General features: G+C 44.5%; 1 long non-coding RNA gene across 1 annotated transcript; it reads right to left on the bottom strand.

The window, feature by feature from the left end:
* Positions 1 to 4,710: 4,710 nt before the first annotated feature.
* On the bottom strand, positions 4,711 to 22,091 carry LOC127908108 (uncharacterized). Its single transcript, XR_008066205.1, has 3 exons — positions 21,730 to 22,091; positions 5,221 to 5,484; positions 4,711 to 4,995 (listed from the first exon to the last, which is right to left on the bottom strand). It is a non-coding gene; the product is annotated as an uncharacterized LOC127908108 (long non-coding RNA).
* Positions 22,092 to 22,426: the final 335 nt, after the last annotated feature.

The raw sequence follows: 22,426 nt of genomic DNA, 5'->3' as shown, positions 1-22,426 counted from the left end.
CAGCTCCGTAGGCAAGCACCATGGTCTTGTAGCGGATGCGAGCTTCAACTGGAAGCCAGTGGAGAGAGCGGAGGAGCGGGGTGACGTGAGAGAACTTGGGAAGGTTGAACACCAGGCGGGCTGCGGCGTTCTGGATGAGTTGTAGGGGTTTAATGGCACAGGCAGGGAGCCCAGCCAACAGCGAGTTGCAGTAATCAAGACGGGAGATGACAAGTGCCTGGATTAGGACCTGCGCCGCTTCCTGTGTGAGGCAGGGTCGTACTCTGCGGATGTTGTAGAGCATGAACCTACAGGAACGGGACACCGCCTTGATGTTAGTTGAGAACGACAGGGTGTTGTCCAGGATCACGCCAAGGTTCTTAGCGCTCTGGGAGGAGGACACAATGGAGTTGTCAACCGTGATGGCGAGATCATGGAGCGGGCAGTCCTTCCCGGGAGGAAGAGGAGCTCCGTCTTGCTGAGGTTCAGCTTGAGGTGGTGATCCGTCATCCACACTGATATGTCTGCCAGACATGCAGAGATGCGATTCGCCACCTGGTCATCAGAAGGGGGAAAGGAAGATTAATTGTGTGTCGTCTGCATAGCAATGATAGGAGAGACCATGTGAGGTTATGACAGAGCCAAGTGACTTGGTGTATAGCGAGAATAAGAGAGGGCCTAGAACAGAGCCCTGGGGACACCAGTGGTGAGAGCGTGTGGTGAGGAGACAGATTCTCGCCACGCCACCTGGTAGGAGCGACCTGTCAGGTAGGACGCAATCAGCGTGGGCCGCGCCGGAGATGCCCAACTCGGAGAGGGTGGAGAGGAGGATCTGATGGTTCACAGTATCGAAGGCAGCCGATAGGTCTAGAAGGATGAGAGCAGAGGAGAGAGTTAGCTTTAGCAGTGCGGGCGCCTCCGTGATACAGAGAAGAGCAGTCTCAGTTGAATGACTAGTCTTGAAACCTGACTGATTTGGATCAAGAAGGTCATTCTGAGAGAGATAGCGGTAGAGCTGGCCAAGGACGGCACGCTCAAGAGTTTTGAGAGAAAAAGAGAGAAGGGATACTGGTCTGTAGTTGTTGACATCGGAGGGATCGAGTGTAGGTTTTTTCAGAAGGGGTGCAACTCTCGCTCTCTTGAAGGCGGGAGGGACGTAACCAGCGGTCAGGGATGAGTTGATGAGCGAGGTGAGGTAAGGGAGAAGGTCTCCGGAAATGGTCTGGAGAAGAGAGGAGGATAGGGTCAAGCGGGCAGGTTGTTGGGCGGCCGGCCGTCACAAGACGCGAGATTTCATCTGGAGAGAGAGGGAGAAAGAGGTCAGAGCATAGGGTAGGGCAGTGTGAGCAGAACCAGCGGTGTCGTTTGACTTAGCAAGCGAGGATCGGATGTCGTCGACCTTCTTTTCAAAATGGTTGACGAAGTCATCTGCAGAGAGGGAGGAGGGGGGATTCAGGAGGGAGGAGAAGGTGGCAAAGAGCTTCCTAGGGTTAGAGGCAGATGCTTGGAATTTAGAATGGTAGAAAGTGGCTTTAGCAGCAGAGACAGAGGAGGAAAATGTAGAGAGGAGGGAGTGAAAGGATGCCAGGTCCGCAGGGAGGCGGATTTTCCTCCATTTCCGCTCGGCTGCCCGGAGCCCTGTTCTGTGAGCTCGCAATGAGTCGTCGAGCCACGGAGCGGGAGGGAGGACCGAGCCGGCCTGGAGGATAGGGGACATAGAGAGTCAAAGGATGCAGAAAGGGAGGAGAGGAGGGTTGAGGAGGCAGAATCAGGAGATAGGTTGGAGAAAGTTTGAGCAGAGGGAAGAGATGATAGGATGGAAGAGGAGAGAGTAGCGGGGAGAGAGAAGCGAAGGTTGGGACGGCGCGATACCATCCAGTAGGGGCAGTGTGGGAAGTGTTGGATGAGAGCGAGAGGGAAAAGGATACAAGGTAGTGGTCGGAGACTTGGAGGAGTTGCAATGAGGTTAGTGGAAGAACAGCATCTAGTAAAGATGAGGTCAAGCGTATTGCCTGCCTTGTGAGTAGGGGGAAGGTGAGAGGGTGAGGTCAAAAGAGGAGAGGAGTGGAAAGAAGGAGGCAGAGAGGAATGAGTCAAAGGTAGACGTGGGGAGGTTAAAGTCGCCCAGAACTGTGAGAGGTGAGCCGTCCTCAGGAAAGGAGCTTATCAAGGCAAGCTCATTGATAAACTCTCGAGGGAACCTGGAGGGCGATAAATGATAAGGATGTTAAGCTTGAAAGGGCTGGTAACTGTGACAGCATGGAATTCAAAGAGGCGATAGACAGATGGGTAAGGAGAAAAGAGAAAGACCACTTGGGAGAGATGAGGATCCCGGTGCCACCACCCCGCTGACCAGAAGCTCTCGGGGTGTGCGAGAACACGTGGGCGGACGAGGAGAGAGCAGTAGGAGTAGCAGTGTTATCTGTGGTGATCCATGTTTCCGTCAGTGCCAAGAAGTCGAGGGACTGGAGGAGGCATAGGCTGAGATGAACTCTGCCTTGTTGGCCGCAGATCGGCAGTTCCAGAGGCTACCGGAGACCTGGAACTCCATGTGGGTCGTACGCGCTGGGACCACCAGATTAGGGTGGCGCGGCCACGGTGTGGAGCGTTTGTATGGTCTGTGCAGAGAGGAGTGAACAGGGATAGACAGACACATAGTTGACAGGCTACAGAAGAGGCTACGCTAATGCAAGGAGATTGGAATGACAAGTGGACTACACGTCTCGAATGTTCAGAAAGTTAAGCTTACGTAGCAAGAATCTTATTGACTAAAATGATTAAAATGATACAGTACTGCTGAAGTAGGCTAGCTGGCAGTAGCTGCGTTGTTGACACTACACTAATCAAGTCGTTCCGTTGAGTGTAATAGTTTCTACAGTGCTACTATTCGGGGGCTAGCTGGCTAGCTAGCAGTGTTGTTTACGTTACGTTGCGTTAAAAGAACGACAATAGCTGGCTAGCTAACCTAGAAATCGCTCTAGACTACACAATTATCTTTGAAACAAAGACGGCTATGTAGCTAGCTATGTAGCTAGCTACGATCAAACAAATCAAACCGTTGTACTGTAATGAAATGAAATGAAAATGTGATACTACCTGACCGGGTTGTTGAATTCGTTTCAGTAGACGTTGGCTAGCTGTTAGCTGTTAGCTGTTGGCTAGCTAGCAGAGTCTCCTACGTTAAGGACGACAAATAGCTGGCTAGCGAACCTCAGTGAATTAAGATAATCACTCCAAGACTACACACTCTAAACTACACAATTATCTTGGAAACAAAGACAGCTATGTAGCTAGCTAACACTAAACTAATCAAGTCGTTCAGTTGAGTGAATAGCACTACAAAATGTTGCCTGCTGAATGCTAACGCTAAATGCTACGCCAGCTATCAATACTGTTACACAAATGCTTGTTTTGCTATGGTTGAGAAGCATATTTGGAAAATCTGAGATGACAGTGTTGTTAACAAAAAGGCTAAGGTTGAGAGCTAGCACATTTATTTAATTTAATTTGCGATTTTCATGAATAGTTAGCGTTGTGTTATGCTAATGAGCTTGCAAATGGAATTACACTCCTGGATACAGGTTTTTTTCGTAGCTAAACGTGATGAACAAAACGGAGCAATTTCTCCTAAACAAATAATCTTTCAGGAAAAACTGAACATTTGCTATCTAACTGAGAGTCTCCTCAATGAAAACATCTGAAGTTCTTCAAAGGTAAAGGATTTTATTTGAATGCTTTTCTGTTTTTGTGAAAATGTTGCCTGCTGAATGCTAACGCTAAATGCTACGCTAGCTATCAATACTGTTACACAAATGCTTGTTTTGCTATGGTTGAGAAGCATATTTTGAAAATCTGAGATGACAGTGTTGTTATTTAATTTCATTTGCGATTTTCATGAATAGTTAACGTTGCGTTATGGTAATGGGCTTGAGGCTGTAGTCACGATCCCGGATCCGGGATGGCTCGAGGCAAGTTAATAAAATCAGAACTGGCTTCGTAGTGAACTGCAGTCTGTATACCTTTGTGACCGTGGACAAGAACCCAGCCAGTCCACTGCTCTTGCCACGAGTCGCCCACAGTCGTTCACCACTGGTTATGTAGTGCTCTCTGGTGGCGTTAGAGCGAGTTGCCCTCCGGCAAGATGCCGGGATGTGACAGAGACTTGTTAAGACAAACGGGCACTGGTAAAATAATGGTGCTTGGTGGCGACTGGAAGTAGCTCTTCCTATCTCAGTTTCTCCTGAAAAGTGCTGAGGAGAGCATTTGCACGGGGGAGGGGTCTGTGCTCCGTCCGTCTTCCCTAGAGAGTGTATAATTGAAATGAGCCACTGTACGAGGGGCAGGGTTTCAGGAACACAGATGTTCCTTTCCCCCATAGTGGTTGGGGAAGTCGGTGCTCCGTCCGTCCCCATAGTGGTGAGGGGGGTGCTACACCAGAGAGGATGCAGACCAGGACACAGTGTGAACTCTACCGATTTCTATGGCCTTGCGGACTCGTGTGCCTTCTATACAACTGTATTGTACGGGCAGGTTCAAAGGCGTCTCGTTTCAAACCGGGTCCTTCACCCAGGCACGCCCAATTTTTCAGTTTTTGATTTGTTAAAAAAGTTTGAAATATCAATAAATGTCGTTCCACTTCATGATTGTGTCCCACTTGTTGTTGATTCTTCACAAAAAAAAAAAATACAGTTTTATATCTTTATGTTTGAAGCCTGAAATGTGGCAAAAAGGTCGCAAAGTTCAAGGGGTCCGAATACTTTCGCAAGGCACTGTATATGTTGAAGAGGGTGGGGCTTAAGCTGCATCCCTGTCTCACTCTGTCACTCTCTTTTAGTCTCTCTCTCACTCTCTCTGTCACTCTCTCTCTTCTCACACACCTGTTGTTCTTGGCTGTTGATGACGACCAGGTCTGCTCCTCTATTTCTGCAGTCCTGTCTGCTCTCCTTCCAGGATTTGTACTCAGTAGAGACGTAGTAACAACCAAGCTACCAAGCTTCTTCCATCCTTCCGGACACACTATAAGTTCAACATTTTTGCTTTAGTCACTTTAATACAACAATGAATTAAATATCAATCAGACAGTCAAGGAAGACAGGACACTAACTAATGGACGTTTCGGAAGTCATACATTTTTTTTCTCACATTTTTCATTTAATAAAAGTTACATTTCCTGTTTGTAAGTGACATGTGAACTGATACAGAGACTGTCAAACAGAACAGTCATGAGACAATTTGACTCACCTTTCTCAACTAAAGATTGTTTCAGAAGTTCTGTCTCTTTCTGTAGCTGGTCTCTCTCTTTGGTCAGAGTGTTGTAACTGGTCTGTAGCTGGTCTCTCTCTTTGGTCAGGGTGTTGTAACTGGTCTGTAGCTGGTCTCTCTCATTGGTCAGGGTGTTGTCGCTGGTCTGTAGCTGGTCTCTCTCTTCAGTCATATTGTTTCCGCTGGTCTGTAGCTGGTCCCTCTCTTCAGTCAGGGTGTTGGAACAGGTCAATTGGTTTCGCTCTGTGAAATAATATGACCAATGAACAAGGTAACAGTGGAAATGTTAATCAGACATGGCCAGGGTTGGGGTCAGTTAAATGTTAATCAGACATGACCAGGGTTGGGGTCAGTTAAATGTTAATCAGACATGACCAGGGTTGGGGTCAGTTAAATGTTAATCAGACATGACCATCATTGGGGTCAGTTGAATGTTAATCAGACATGACCAGGGTTGGGGTCAGTTAAATGTTAATCAGACATGACCAGGGTTGGGGTCAGTTAAATGTTAATCAGACAAGACCAGGGTTGGGGTCAGTTAAATGTTAACCAGACATGACCATCATTGGGGTAAGTTGAATGTTAATCAGACATAACCAGGGTTGGGGTCAGTTAAATGTTAATCAGACATGACCAGGGTTGGGGTCAGTTAAATGTTAATCAGACATGACCAGGGTTGGGGTCAGTTAAATGTTAACCAGACATGACCAGGGTTGGGGTCAGTTGAATGTTAATCAGACATGACCATCATTGGGGTCAGTTGAATGTTAATCAGACATGACCAGGGTTGGGGTCAGTTAAATGTTAATCAGACATGACCAGGGTTGGGGTCAGTTAAATGTTAACCAGACATGACCAGGGTTGGGGTCAGTTAAATGTTAATCAGACATGACCAGGGTTGGGGTCAGTTAAATGTTAATCAGACATGACCAGGGTTGGGGTCAGTTAAATGTTAATCAGACATGACCAGGGTTGGAGTCAGTTAAATGTTAATCAGACATGACCATCATTGGGGTCAGTTGAATGTTAATCAGACATGACCAGGGTTGAGGTCAGTTAAATGTTAATCAGACATGACCAGGGTTGGGGTCAGTTCAATGTTAATCAGACATGACCAGGGTTGGGGTCCGTTAAATGTTAATCAGACATGACCATCGTTGGGGTCAGTTGAATGTTAATCAGACATGACCAGGGTTGGGGTCAGTTAAATGGTAATCAGACATGACCATCATTGGGGTTAGTTAAATGTTAATCAGACATGACCATCATTGGGGTCAGTTGAATGTTAATCGGACATGACCAGGGTTGGGGTCAGTTGAATGTTAATCAGACATGACCAGGGTTGGGGTCAGTTAAATGTTAATCAGACATGACCAGGGTTGGGGTCAGTTAAATGTTAATCAGACATGACCATCATTGGGGTCAGTTGAATGTTAATCAGACATGACCAGGGTTGGGGTCAGTTGAATGTTAACCAAACATGACCAGGGTTGGGGTCAGTTGAATGTTAATAAGACATGACCAGGGTCGGGGTCAGTTAAATGTTAACCAGACATGACCAGGGTTGGGGTCAGTTAAATGTTAATCAGACATGACCATCATTGGGGTCAGTTGAATGTTAATCAGACATGACCAGGGTTGGGGTCAGTTAAATGTTAATCAGACATGACCAGGGTTGGGGTCAGTTAAATGTTAACCAGACATGACCAGGGTTGGGGTCAGTTAAATGTTAATCAGACATGACCAGGGTTGGGGTCAGTTAAATGTTAATCAGACATGACCAGGGTTGGGGTCAGTTAAATGTTAATCAGACATGACCAGGGTTGGAGTCAGTTAAATGTTAATCAGACATGACCATCATTGGGGTCAGTTAAATGTTAATCAGACATGACCAGGGTTGGGGTCAGTTCAATGTTAATCAGACATGACCAGGGTTGGGGTCCGTTAAATGTTAATCAGACATGACCAGGGTTGAGGTCAGTTAAATGTTAATCAGACATGACCAGGGTTGGGGTCAGTTCAATGTTAATCAGACATGACCAGGGTTGGGGTCCGTTAAATGTTAATCAGACATGACCATCGTTGGGGTCAGTTGAATGTTAATCAGACATGACCAGGGTTGGGGTCAGTTAAATGTTAATCAGACATGACCATCATTGGGGTCAGTTGAATGTTAATCAGACATGACCAGGGTTGGGGTCAGTTGAATGTTAATCAGACCTGACCAGGGTTGGGGTCAGTTGAATGTTAACAGACATGACCAGGGTTGGGGTCAGTTAAATGTTAATCAGACATGGCCAGGGTTGGGGTCAGTTGAATGTTAATCAGACATGACCATCATTGGGGTCAGTTAAATGTTAATCAGACATGACCAGGGTTGGGGTCAGTTGAATGTTAATCAGACATGACCATCATTGGGGTCAGTTAAATGTTAATCAGACATGACCAGGGTTGGGGTCAGTTGAATGTTAATCAGACATGACCAGGGTTGGGGTCAGTTGAATGTTAATCAGACATGACCAGGGTTGGGGTCAGTTGAATGTTAATCAGACATGACCAGGGTTGGGGTCAGTTAAATGTTAATCAGACATGACCAGGGTTGGGGTCAGTTGAATGTTAATCAGACATGACCAGGGTTGGGGTCAGTTGAATGTTAATCAGACATGACCAGGGTTGGGGTCAGTTGAATGTTAATCAGACATGACCAGGGTTGGGGTCAGTTAAATGTTAATCAGACATGACCATCATTGGGGTCAGTTGAATGTTAATCAGACATGACCAGGGTTGGAGTCAGTTAAATGTTAATCAGACATGACCATCATTGGGGTCAGTTGAATGTTAATCAGACATGACCAGGGTTGGGGTCAGTTGAATGTTAATCAGACATGACCAGGGTTGGGGTCAATTGAATGTTAATCAGACATGACCAGGGTTGGAGTCAGTTAAATGTTAATCAGACATGACCATCATTGGGGTCAGTTGAATGTTAATCAGACATGACCAGGGTTGGGGTCAGTTAAATGTTAATCAGACATGACCAGGGTTGGAGTCAGTTAAATGTTAATCAGACATGACCATCATTGGGGTCAGTTGAATGTTAATCAGACATGACCAGGGTTGAGGTCAGTTAAATGTTAATCAGACATGACCAGGGTTGGGGTCAGTTCAATGTTAATCAGACATGACCAGGGTTGGGGTCAGTTCAATGTTAATCAGACATGACCATCGTTGGGGTCAGTTGAATGTTAATCAGACATGACCAGGGTTGGGGTCAGTTAAATGGTAATCAGACATGACCATGATTGGGGTCAGTTAAATGTTAATCAGACATGACCAGGGTTGGGGTCAGTTGAATGTTAATCAGACATGACCAGGGTTGGGGTCAGTTAAATGTTAATCAGACATGACCAGGGTTGGGGTCAGTTAAATGTTAATCAGACATGACCATCATTGGGGTCAGTTGAATGTTAATCAGACATGACCAGGTTGGGGTCAGTTGAATGTTAATCAGACATGACCAGGGTTGGGGTCAGTTGAATGTTAACCAAACATGACCAGGGTTGGGGTCAGTTGAATGTTAATAAGACATGACCAGGGTGGGGTCAGTTAAATGTTAATCAGACATGGCCAGGGTTGGGGTCAGTTAAATGTTAATCAGACATGACCATCATTGGGGTCAGTTGAATGTTAATCAGACATGACCAGGGTTTCAGTTGAATGTTAACCAGACATGACCAGGGTTGGGGGTCAGTTGAATGTTAATCAGACATGACCAGGGTTGGTTAAATGTTAACCAGACATGACCAGGGTTGGGGTAAGTTGAATGTTAATCAGACATGACCAGGGTTGGGGTCAGTTAAATGTTAACCAGACATGACCAGGGTTGGGGTCAGTTAAATGTTAATCAGACATGACCCAGAAAAATGTTAACCAGACATGACCAGGGTTGGGGTCAGTTAAATGTTAATCAGACATGACCAGGGTTGGGGTCAGTTAAATGACCATCATTGGGGTCAGTTAAATGTTAATCAGACATGACCAGGGTTGGGGTCAGTTAAATGTTAATCAGACATGACCACCAGGGTTGGGGTCAGTTAAAAATGTTAATTTGGGGTCAGTTGAATGTGACCATAATCAGACATGACCAGGGTTGGGGTCAGTTAAATGTTAATCAGACATGACCAGGGTTGGGGTCAGTTAAATGTTAATCAGACATGACCAGGGTTGGGGTCAGTTAAATGTTAATCAGACATGACCATCATTGGGGTCAGTTGAATGTTAATCAGACATGACCAGGGTTGAGGTCAGCTAAATGTTAATCAGACATGACCAGGTTGGGGTCAGTTCAATGTTAATCAGACATGACCAGGGTTGGGGTCCGTTAAATGTTAATCAGACATGACCATCGTTGGGGTCAGTTGAATGTTAATCAGACATGACCAGGGTTGGGGTCAGTTCAATGTTAATCAGACATGACCAGGGTTGGGGTCAGTTAAATGTTAATCAGACATGACCATCATTGGGGTCAGTTGAATGTTAATCAGACATGACCAGGGTTGGGGTCAGTTGAATGTTAATCAGACATGACCAGGGTTGGGGTCAGTTAAATGTTAATCAGACATGACCAGGGTTGGGGTCAGTTGAATGTCAATCAGACATGACCATCATTGGGGTCAGTTGAATGTTAATCAGACATGACCAGGGTTGGGGTCAGTTGAATGTTAATCAGACATGACCAGGGTTGGGGTCAGTTGAATGTTAACCAAACATGACCAGGGTTGGGGTCAGTTGAATGTTAATCAGACATGACCAGGGTCGGGGTCAGTTAAATGTTAATCAGACATGGCCAGGGTTGGGGTCAGTTAAATGTTAATCAGACATGACCATCATTGGGGTCAGTTGAATGTTAATCAGACATGACCAGGGTTGGGGTCAGTTGAATGTTAACCAGACATGACCATCATTGGGGTCAGTTGAATGTTAATCAGACATGACCAGGGTTGGGGTCAGTTGAATGTTAATCAGACATGACCATCGTTGGGGTCAGTTAAATGTTAATCAGACATGACCATCATTGGGGTCAGTTGAATGTTAATCAGACATGACCAGGGTTGGGTCAGTTAAATGTTAACCAGACATGACCAAGGTTGGGGTCAGTTAAATGTTAACCAGACATGACCAGGGTTGGGGTCAGTTAAATGTTAATCAGACATGACCAAGGTTGGGGTCAGTTAAATGTTAATCAGACATGACCATCATTGGGGTCAGTTGAATGTTAATCAGACATGACCAGGGTTGGGGTCAGTTAAATGTTAATCAGACATGACCAAGGTTGGGGTCAGTTAAATGTTAACCAGACATGACCAGGGTTGGGGTCAGTTAAATGTTAATCAGACATGACCAGGGTTGGGGTCAGTTAAATGTTAATCAGACATGACCAGGGTTGGGGTCAGTTAAATGTTAATCAGACATGACCAGGGTTGAGTCAGTTAAATGTTAATCAGACATGACCATCATTGGGGTCAGTTGAATGTTAATCAGACATGACCAGGGTTGAGGTCAGTTAAATGTTAATCAGACATGACCAGGGTTGGGGTCAGTTCAATGTTAATCAGACATGACCAGGGTTGGGGTCCGTTAAATGTTAATCAGACATGACCATCGTTGGGGTCAGTTGAATGTTAATCAGACATGACCAGGGTTGGGGTCAGTTAAATGGTAATCAGACATGACCATCATTGGGGTCAGTTAAATGTTAATCAGACATGACCAGGGTTGGGGTCAGTTAAATGTTAATCAGACAAGACCAGGGTTGGGGTCAGTTGAATGTTAATCAGACATGACCAGGGTTGGGGTCAGTTAAATGTTAATCAGACATGACCAGGGTTGGGGACCATCAGTTAAATGTTAATCAGACATGACCAGGGTTGGGGTCAGTTGAATGTTAACCAAACATGACCAGGGTTGGGGTCAGTTGAATGTTAATCAGACATGACCAGGGTTGGGGTCAGTTGAATGTTAACCAAACATGACCAGGGTTGGGGTCAGTTGAATGTTAATAAGACATGACCAGGGTCGGGTCAGTTAAATGTTAATCAGACATGACCATCTTTGGGGTCAGTTGAATGTTAATCAGACATGACCAGGGTTGGGGTCAGTTAAATGTTAATCAGACATGACCAGGGTTGGGGTCAGTTAAATGTTAACCAGACATGACCAGGGTTGGGGTCAGTTAAATGTTAATCAGACATGACCAGGGTTGGGGTCAGTTAAAGTTAATCAGACATGACCAGGGTTGGAGTCAGTTAAATGTTAATCAGACATGACCAGGGTGGGGGTCAGTTAAATGTTAATCAGACATGACCAGGTTGGGGTCAGTTAAATGTTAATCAGACATGACCAGGGTTGGGGTCAGTTAAATGTTAACCAGACATGACCAGGGTTGGGGTCAGTTAAATGTTAATCAGACATGACCAGGGTTGGGGTCAGTTAAATGTTAATCAGACATGACCAGGGTTGGGGTCAGTTAAATGTTAATCAGACATGGCCAGGGTTGGGGTCAGTTAAATGTTAATCAGACATGACCATCATTGGGGTCAGTTGAATGTTAATCAGACATGACCAGGGTTGGGGTCAGTTGAATGTTAACCAGACATGACCATCATTGGGGTCAGTTGAATGTTAATCAGACATGACCAGGGTTGGGGTCAGTTGAATGTTAATCAGACATGACCAGGGTTGGGGTCAGTTGAATGTTAATCAGACATGACCATCGTTGGGGTCAGTTAAATGTTAATCAGACATGACCATCATTGGGGTCAGCTGAATGTTAATCAGACATGACCAGGGTTGGGGTCAGTTAAATGTTAACCAGACATGACCAAGGTTGGGGCCAGTTAAATGTTAACCAGACATGACCAGGGTTGGGGTCAGTTAAATGTTAATCAGACATGACCAAGGTTGGGTCAGTTAAATGTTAATCAGACATGACCATCATGGGGTCAGTTGAATGTTAATCAGACATGACCAGGGTTGGGGTCAGTTAAATGTTAATCAGACATGACCAAGGTTGGGGTCAGTTAAATGTTAACCAGACATGACCAGGGTTGGGGTCAGTTAAATGTTAATCAGACATGACCAGGGTTGGGGTCAGTTAAATGTTAATCAGACATGACCAGGGTTGGGGTCAGTTAAATGTTAATCAGACATGACCAGGGTTGGAGTCAGTTAAATGTTAATCAGACATGACCATCATTGGGGTCAGTTGAATGTTAATCAGACATGACCAGGTTGAGGTCAGTTAAATGTTAATCAGACATGACCAGGGTTGGGGTCAGTTCAATGTTAACCAGACATGACCAGGGTTGGGGTCCGTTAAATGTTAATCAGACATGACCATCGTTGGGGTCAGTTGAATGTTAATCAGACATGACCAGGGTTGGGGTCAGTTAAATGGTAATCAGACATGACCATCATTGGGGTCAGTTAAATGTTAATCAGACATGACCATCATTGGGGTCAGTTAAATGTTAATCAGACATGACCAGGGTTGGGGTCAGTTGAATGTTAATCAGACATGACCAGGGTTGGGGTCAGTTAAATGTTAATCAGACATGACCAGGGTTGGGGTCAGTTGAATGTTAATCAGACATGACCAGGGTTGGGGTCAGTTGAATGTTAATCAGACATGACCAGGGTTGGGGTCAGTTGAATGTTAACCAGACATGACCATCGTTGGGGTCAGTTAAATGTTAATCAGACATGACCATCGTTGGGGTCAGTTAAATGTTAATCAGACATGACCAGGGTTGGGGTCAGTTGAATGTTAATCAGACATGACCAGGGTTGGGGTCAGTTGAATGTTAATCAGACATGACCAGGGTTGGGGTCAGTTGAATGTTAATCAGACATGACCAGGGTTGGGGTCAGTTAAATGTTAATCAGACATGACCATCATTGGGGTCAGTTGAATGTTAATCAGACATGACCAGGGTTGGGGTCAGTTAAATGTTAATCAGACATGACCATCATTGGGGCCAGTTGAATGTTAATCAGACATGACCAGGGTTGGGGTCAGTTGAATGTTAATCAGACATGACCAGGGCTGGGGTCAGTTGAATGTTAATCAGACATGACCAGGGTTGGGGTCAGTTAAATGTTAATCAGACATGACCAGGGTTGGGGGTCAGTTAAATGTTAATCAGACATGACCAAGGTTGGGGTCAGTTAAATGTTAACCAGACATGACCAGGGTTGGGGTCAGTTAAATGTTAATCAGACATGACCAGGGTTGGGGTCAGTTAAATGTTAATCAGACATGACCAGGTTGGGGTCAGTTAAATGTTAATCAGACATGACCAGGGTTGGAGTCAGTTAAATGTTAATCAGACATGACCATCATTGGGGTCAGTTGAATGTTAATCAGACATGACGAGGTTGAGGTCAGTTAAATGTTAATCAGACATGACCATCGTTGGGGTCAGTTAAATGTTAATCAGACATGACCAGGGTTGGGGTCAGTTAAATGTTAATCAGACATGACCAGGGTTGAAGTCAGTTGAATGTTAATCAGACATGACCAGGGTTGGGTCAGTTGAATGTTAATCAGACATGACCAGGTTGGGGTCAGTTGAATGTTAATCAGACATGACCAGGGTTGTGGGTCAGTTGAATGTTAACCAGACATGACCATCATTGGGGTCAGTTGAATGTTAATCAGACATGACCATCGTTGGGGTCAGTTAAATGTTAATCAGACATGACCAGGGTTGGGGTCAGTTGAATGTTAATCAGACATGACCAGGTTGGGGTCAGTTGAATGTTAATCAGACATGACCAGGGTTGGGGTCAGTTGAATGTTAATCAGACATGACCAGGGTTGGGGTCAGTTAAATGTTAATCAGACATGACCATCGTGGGGTCAGTTGAATGTTAATCAGACATGACCAGGGTTGGGGCAATTAAATGTTAATCAGACATGACCATCATTGGGGTCAGTTGAATGTTAATCAGACATGACCAGGGTTGGGGTCAGTTGAATGTTAATCAGACATGACCAGGGTTGGGGTCAGTTGAATGTTAATCAGACATGACCAGGGTTGGGGTCAGTTAAATGTTAATCAGACATGACCAGGGTTGGGGTCAGTTAAATGTTAATCAGACATGACCAGGCTGGGGTCAGTTAAATGTTAACCAGACATGACCAGGGTTGGGGTCAGTTAAATGTTAATCAGACATGACCAGGGTTGGGGTCAGTTAAATGTTAATCAGACATGACCAGGGTTGGGGTCAGTTAAATGTTAATCAGACATGACCAGGGTTGGAGTCAGTTAAATGTTAATCAGACATGACCATCATTTCAGTTGAATGTTAATCAGACATGACGAGGTTGAGGTCAGTTAAATGTTAATCAGACATGACCAGGGTTGGGGTCAGTTCAATGTTAATCAGACATGACCAGGGTTGGGGTCCGTTAAATGTTAATCAGACATGACCATCGTTGGGGTCAGTTGAATGTTAATCAGACATGACCAGGGTTGGGGTCAGTTAAATGGTAATCAGACATGACCATCATTGGGGTCAGTTGAATGTTAATCAGACATGACCAGGGTTGGGGTCAGTTAAATGTTAATCAGACATGACCATCATTGGGGGTCAGTTGAATGTTAATCAGACATGACCAGGGTTGGGGTCAGTTGAATGTTAACCAGACATGACCATCATTGGGGTCAGTTGAATGTTAATCAGACATGACCAGGGTTGGGGCCAGTTGAATGTTAATCAGACATGACCGGGGTTGGGGTCAGTTGAATGTTAATCAGACATGACCATCGTTGGGGTCAGTTAAATGTTAATCAGACATGACCATCATTGGGGTCAGTTGAATGTTAATCAGACATGACCAGGGTTGGGGTCAGTTAAATGTTAACCAGACATGACCAGGTTGGGGTCAGTTAAATGTTAACCAGACATGACCAGGGTTGGGGTCAGTTAAATGTTAATCAGACATGACCAAGGCTGGGGGTCAGTTAAATGTTAATCAGACATGACCATCGTAGGGTCAGTTGAATGTTAATCAGACATGACCAGGGTTGGGGTCAGTTAAATGTTAATCAGACATGACCAAGGCTGGGGTCAGTTAAATGTTAACCAGACATGACCAGGGTTGGGGTCAGTTAAATGTTAATCAGACATGACCAGGGTTGGGGTCAATTAAATGTTAATCAGACATGACCAGGGTTGGGGTCAGTTAAATGTTAATCAGACATGACCAGGGTTGGAGTCAGTTAAATGTTAATCAGACATGACCATCATTGGGGTCAGTTGAATGTTAATCAGACATGACCAGGGCTGAGGCAGTTAAATGTTAATCAGACATGACCAGGGTTGGGGTCAGTTCAATGTTAATCAGACATGACCAGGGTTGGGGTCCGTTAAATGTTAATCAGACATGACCATCGTTGGGAGTCAGTTGAATGTTAATCAGACATGACCAGGGTTGGGGTCAGTTAAATGGTAATCAGACATGACCATCATTGGGGTCAGTTAAATGTTAATCAGACATGACCATCATTGGGGTCAGTTAAATGTTAATCAGACAAGACCAGGGTTGGGGTCAGTTGAATGTTAATCAGACATGACCAGGGTTGGGGTCAGTTAAATGTTAATCAGACATGACCAGGGTTGGGGTCAGTTAAATGTTAATCAGACATGACCAGGGTTGGGGTCAGTTGAATGTTAACCAAACATGACCAGGGTTGGGGTCAGTTGAATGTTAATCAGACATGACCAGGGTTGGGGTCAGTTGAATGTTAACCAAACATGACCAGGGTTGGGGTCAGTTGAATGTTAATAAGACATGACCAGGGTCGGGGTCAGTTAAATGTTAATCAGACATGACCATCATTGGGGTCAGTTGAATGTTAATCAGACATGACCAGGGTTGGGGTCAGTTAAATGTTAATCAGACATGACCAGGGTTGGGGTCAGTTAAATGTTAACCAGACATGACCAGGGTTGGGGTCAGTTAAATGTTAATCAGACATGACCAGGGTTGGGGTCAGTTAAATGTTAATCAGACATGACCAGGGTTGGGGTCAGTTAAATGTTAATCAGACATGACCAGGGTTGGAGTCAGTTAAATGTTAATCAGACATGACCAGGGTGGGGTCAGTTAAATGTTAATCAGACATGACCAGGGTTGGGGTCAGTTAAATGTTAATCAGACATGACCAGGGTTGGGGTCAGTTAAATGTTAACCAGACATGACCAGGGTTGGGGTCAGTTAAATGTTAATCAGACATGACCAGGGTTGGGGTCAGTTAAATGTTAATCAGACATGACCAGGGTCGGGGTCAGTTAAATGTTAATCAGACATGGCCAGGGTTGGGGTCAGTTAAATGTTAATCAGACATGACCATCATTGGGGTCAGTTGAATGTTAATCAGACATGACCAGGGTTGGGGTCAGTTGAATGTTAACCAGACATGACCATCATTGGGGTCAGTTGAATGTTAATCAGACATGACCAGGGTTGGGGTCAGTTGAATGTTAATCAGACATGACCAGGGTTGGGGTCAGTTGAATGTTAATCAGACATGACCATCGTTGGGGTCAGTTAAATGTTAATCAGACATGACCATCATTGGGGTCAGTTGAATGTTAATCAGACATGACCAGGGTTGGGGTCAGTTAAATGTTAACCAGACATGACCAAGGTTGGGGTCAGTTAAATGTTAACCAGACATGACCAGGGTTGGGGTCAGTTAAATGTTAATCAGACATGACCAAGGTTGGGGTCAGTTAAATGTTAATCAGACATGACCATCATTGGGGTCAGTTGAATGTTAATCAGACATGACCAGGGTTGGGGTCAGTTGAATGTTAATCAGACATGACCAGGGTTGGGGTCAGTTGAATGTTAATCAGACATGACCATCGGGGTTGGGGTCAGTTGAATGTTAATCAGACATGACCAGGGTTGGGGTCAGTTAAATGTTAATCAGACATGACCAAGGTTGGGGTCAGTTAAATGTTAACCAGACATGACCAGGTTGGGGTCAGTTAAATGTTAATCAGACATGACCAGGGTTGGGGTCAGTTAAATGTTAATCAGACATGACCAGGGTTGGGGTCAGTTAAATGTTAATCAGACATGACCAGGGTTGGAGTCAGTTAAATGTTAATCAGACATGACCATCATTGGGGTCAGTTGAATGTTAATCAGACATGACCAGGGTTGAGGTCAGTTAAATGTTAATCAGACATGACCAGGGTTGGGGTCAGTTCAATGTTAATCAGACATGACCAGGGTTGGGGTCCGTTAAATGTTAATCAGACATGACCATCGTTGGGGTCAGTTGAATGTTAATCAGACATGACCAGGGTTGGGGGTCAGTTAAATGGTAATCAGACATGACCATCATTGGGGTCAGTTAAATGTTAATCAGACATGACCATCATTGGGGTCAGTTAAATGTTAATCAGACATGACCAGGGTTGGGGTCAGTTGAATGTTAATCAGACATGACCAGGGTTGGGGTCAGTTAAATGTTAATCAGACATGACCAGGGTTGGGGTCAGTTGAATGTTAATCAGACATGACCAGGGTTGGGGTCAGTTGAATGTTAATCAGACATGACCAGGGTTGGGGTCAGTTGAATGTTAACCAGACATGACCATCGTTGGGGTCAGTTAAATGTTAATCAGACATGACCATCGTTGGGGCCAGTTAAAAGTTAATCAGACATGACCAGGGCTGGGGTCAGTTGAATGTTAATCAGACATGACCAGGGTTGGGGTCAGTTGAATGTTAATCAGACATGACCAGGGTTGGGGTCAGCTGAATGTTAATCAGACATGACCAGGGTTGGGGTCAGTTAAATGTTAATCAGACATGACCATCATTGGGGTCAGTTGAATGTTAATCAGACATGACCAGGGTTGGGGTCAGTTAAATGTTAATCAGACATGACCATCATTGGGGTCAGTTGAATGTTAATCAGACATGACCAGAGTTGGGGTCAGTTGAATTTTAACCAGACATGACCATCCTTGGGGTCAGTTAAATGTTAATCAGACATGACCATCGTTGGGGTCAGTTAAATGTTAATCAGACATGACCAGGTTGGGGTCAGTTGAATGTTAATCAGACATGACCAGGGTTGGGGTCAGTTGAATGTTAATCAGACATGACCAGGGTTGGGGTCAGTTGAATGTTAATCAGACATGACCAGGGTTGGGGTCAGTTAAATGTTAATCAGACATGACCATCATTGGGGTCAGTTGAATGTTAATCAGACATGACCAGGGTTGGGGTCAGTTAAATGTTAATCAGACATGACCATCATTGGGGTCAGTTGAATGTTAATCAGACATGACCAGGGTTGGGGTCAGTTGAATGTTAATCAGACATGACCAGGGTTGGGGTGTTGAATGTTAATCAGACATGACCAGGGTTGGGGTCAGTTAAATGTTAATCAGACATGACCAGGGTTGGGGTCAGTTAAATGTTAATCAGACATGACCAAGGTTGGGGTCAGTTAAATGTTAACCAGACATGACCAGGGTTGGGGTCAGTTAAATGTTAATCAGACATGACCAGGGTTGGGGTCAGTTAAATGTTAATCAGACATGACCAGGGTTGGGGTCAGTTAAATGTTAATCAGACATGACCAGGGTTGGAGTCAGTTAAATGTTAACTGTGACATGACCATCATTGGGGTCAGTTGAATGTTAATCAGACATGACGAGGGTTGAGGTCAGTTAAATGTTAATCAGACATGACCAGGGTTGGGGTCAGTTCAATGTTAATCAGACATGACCAGGGTTGGGGTCCGTTAAATGTTAATCAGACATGACCATCGTTGGGGTCAGTTGAATGTTAATCAGACATGACCAGGGTTGGGGTCAGTTAAATGGTAATCAGACATGACCATCATTGGGGTCAGTTAAATGTTAATCAGACATGACCATCATTGGGGTCAGTTAAATGTTAATCAGACATGACCAGGGTTGGGGTCAGTTGAATGTTAATCAGACATGACCAGGGTTGGGGTCAGTTAAATGTTAATCAGACATGAACCGGGGTTGGGGTCAGTTGAATGTTAATCAGACATGACCAGGGTTGGGGTCAGTTGAATGTTAACCAAACATGACCAGGGTTGGGGTCAGTTGAATGTTAATAAGACATGACCAGGGTCGGGGTCAGTTAAATGTTAATCAGACATGGCCAGGGTTGGGGTCAGTTAAATGTTAATCAGACATGACCATCATTGTGGTCAGTTGAATGTTAATCAGACATGACCAGGGTTGGGGTCAGTTGAATGTTAACCAGACATGACCATCATTGGGGTCAGTTGAATGTTAATCAGACATGACCAGGGTTGGGGTCAGTTAAATGTTAATCAGACATGACCAGGGTTGGGGTCAGTTAAATATTAACCAGACATGACCAGGGTTGGGGTCAGTTAAATGTTAATCAGACATGACCAGGGTTGGGGTCAGTTAAATGTTAATCAGACATGACCAGGTTGGGGTCAGTTAAATGTTAATCAGACATGACCAGGGTTGAGTCAGTTAAATGTTAATCAGACATGACCAGGTTGGGGTCAGTTAAATGTTAATCAGACATGACCAGGGTTGGGGTCAGTTAAATGTTAATCAGACATGACCAGGGTTGGGGTCAGTTAAATGTTAACCAGACATGACCAGGGTTGGGGTCAGTTAAATGTTAATCAGACATGACCAGGGTTGGGGTCAGTTAAATGTTAATCAGACATGACCAGGGTTGGGGTCAGTTAAATGTTAATCAGACATGACCAGGGTTGGGGTCAGTTCAATGTTAATCAGACATGACCAGGGTTGGGGTCCGTTAAATGTTAATCAGACATGACCATCGTTGGGTCAGTTAAATGTTAATCAGACATGACCAGGGTTGGGGTCAGTTAAATGTTAATCAGACATGACCAGGGTTGGGGTCAGTTGAATGTTAATCAGACATGACCAGGGTTGGGGTCAGTTGAATGTTAACCAAACATGACCAGGGTTGGGGTCAGTTGAATGTTAATCAGACATGACCAGGGTCGGGGTCAGTTAAATGTTAATCAGACATGGCCAGGGTTGGGGTCAGTTAAATGTTAATCAGACATGACCATCATTGGGGTCAGTTGAATGTTAATCAGACATGACCAGGGTTGGGGTCAGTTGAATGTTAATCAGACATGACCAGGGTTGGGGTCAGTTGAATGTTAATCAGACATGACCAGGGTTGGGGTCAGTTGAATGTTAACCAGACATGACCATCGTTGGGTCAGTTAAATGTTAATCAGACATGACCAGGGTTGGGGTCAGTTGAATGTTAATCAGACATGACCAGGGTTGGGGTCAGTTGAATGTTAACAGACATGACCAGGGTTGGGGTCAGTTAAATGTTAATCAGACATGGCCAGGGTTGGGGTCAGTTGAATGTTAATCAGACATGACCAGGGTTGGGGTCAGTTGAATGTTAATCAGACATGACCAGGGTTGGGGTCAGTTGAATGTTAATCAGACATGACCAGGTTGGGGTCAGTTAAATGTTAATCAGACATGACCATCATTGGGGTCAGTTGAATGTTAATCAGACATGACCAGGGTTGGGGTCAGTTAAATGTTAATCAGACATGACCATCATTGGGGTCAGTTGAATGTTAATCAGACATGACCAGGGTTGGGGTCAGTTGAATGTTAATCAGACATGACCAGGTTGGGGTCAGTTGAATGTTAATCAGACATGACCAGGGTTGGGGTCAGTTAAATGTTAATCAGACATGACCAGGGTTGGGGTCAGTTAAATGTTAATCAGACATGACCATCGTTGGGGTCAGTTAAATGTTAATCAGACATGACCATCATTGGGGTCAGTTGAATGTTAATAAGACATGACCAGGGTTGGGGTCAGTTAAATGTTAATCAGACATGACCAGGGTTGGGGTCAGTTAAATGTTAACCAGACATGACCAGGGTTGGGGTCAGTTAAATGTTAATCAGACATGACCATCATTGGGGTCAGTTAAATGTTAATCAGACATGACTAGGGTTGGGGTCAGTTAAATGTTAATCAGACATGACCATCATTGGGGTCAGTTAAATGTTAATCAGACATGACCATCATTGGGGCCAGTTAAATGTTAATCAGACATGACCATCGTTGGGGTCAGTTAAATGTTAATCAGACATGACCATCGTTGGGGTCAGTTAAATGTTAATCAGACATGACCATCGTTGGGGCAGTTAAATGTTAATCAGACATGACCAGGGTTCAATTCAGGAAATGCATTGAAATTCTAATGGAATTCCAATTATCTTCAATGCTTTTGTGAGGAAAACGTGGAATTGGAATTTGGTGTATTGTCACAATTGATTTGACTGGAATGTAAATGGAATAGAACCCTGGTCATTACACCACTGATGATGAAGAATGTTTGAGTGAGAACATATCAAACTCACGGTAGAGAAACAGGCCTATGATCCCAGCCAGTAGGAGGACACACAGCAGCCCCAGACACACTGCAGCAGCTCCAGAGTATCTCTTCCACCACTGACAAGACACTGAAGAACAAATCATTACCACAAGAACTTGCTCTTTATCAGGTTTGTATTTGTATCTACTTTTGTGTCAATTTTCTGCTTGAATCCGTGAGGGAAATACACAAGATCCAACGCCTCACATATTCTACTGCAAGATTGACAAGGACAGAACACCAGAACTGAGTTCCAGAACCTCACATGTTCTACTGCTTGACTTCCAGAACTTCTTCCAGAATATTGGCTTAAACATATTGCAGAGTTCAGGCACCCAAAATGAGAACTGAAACGTATTTTAATCCACATTTTATTTGTCACATGCTTCGTGAAAAATATACTTGTCACACCGGAATCTGTTTCACCTGTATTTGTGCTTGTCTCCACCCCCTCCATGTGTCGCCTATCTTCCCCATTATCCCCAGTGTATTTATACCTGCATTCTCTGTTTGTCTGTTGCCAGTTCATTTCATTCGTCAAGCTTTCCATCTATTTGCACTTGCTCCTGTCTGTTTCTAGTTCCTCTTTTCTAGATTTTGACCATTCTGCCTGCCCTGAGCCTGAGCCTGCCTGCCATTCTGTACCTTTTGACTCTGATCTGGATTACTGACCTCTGCGTGTC

Source organism: Oncorhynchus keta, chromosome 16 (genome assembly GCF_023373465.1).
Source record: "Oncorhynchus keta strain PuntledgeMale-10-30-2019 chromosome 16, Oket_V2, whole genome shotgun sequence".
Lineage (NCBI taxonomy): Eukaryota > Metazoa > Chordata > Actinopteri > Salmoniformes > Salmonidae > Oncorhynchus > Oncorhynchus keta.
The sequence above is the reverse complement of the archived record's forward strand: the minus strand, read 5'-3'. Positions and strand labels throughout refer to the sequence as shown.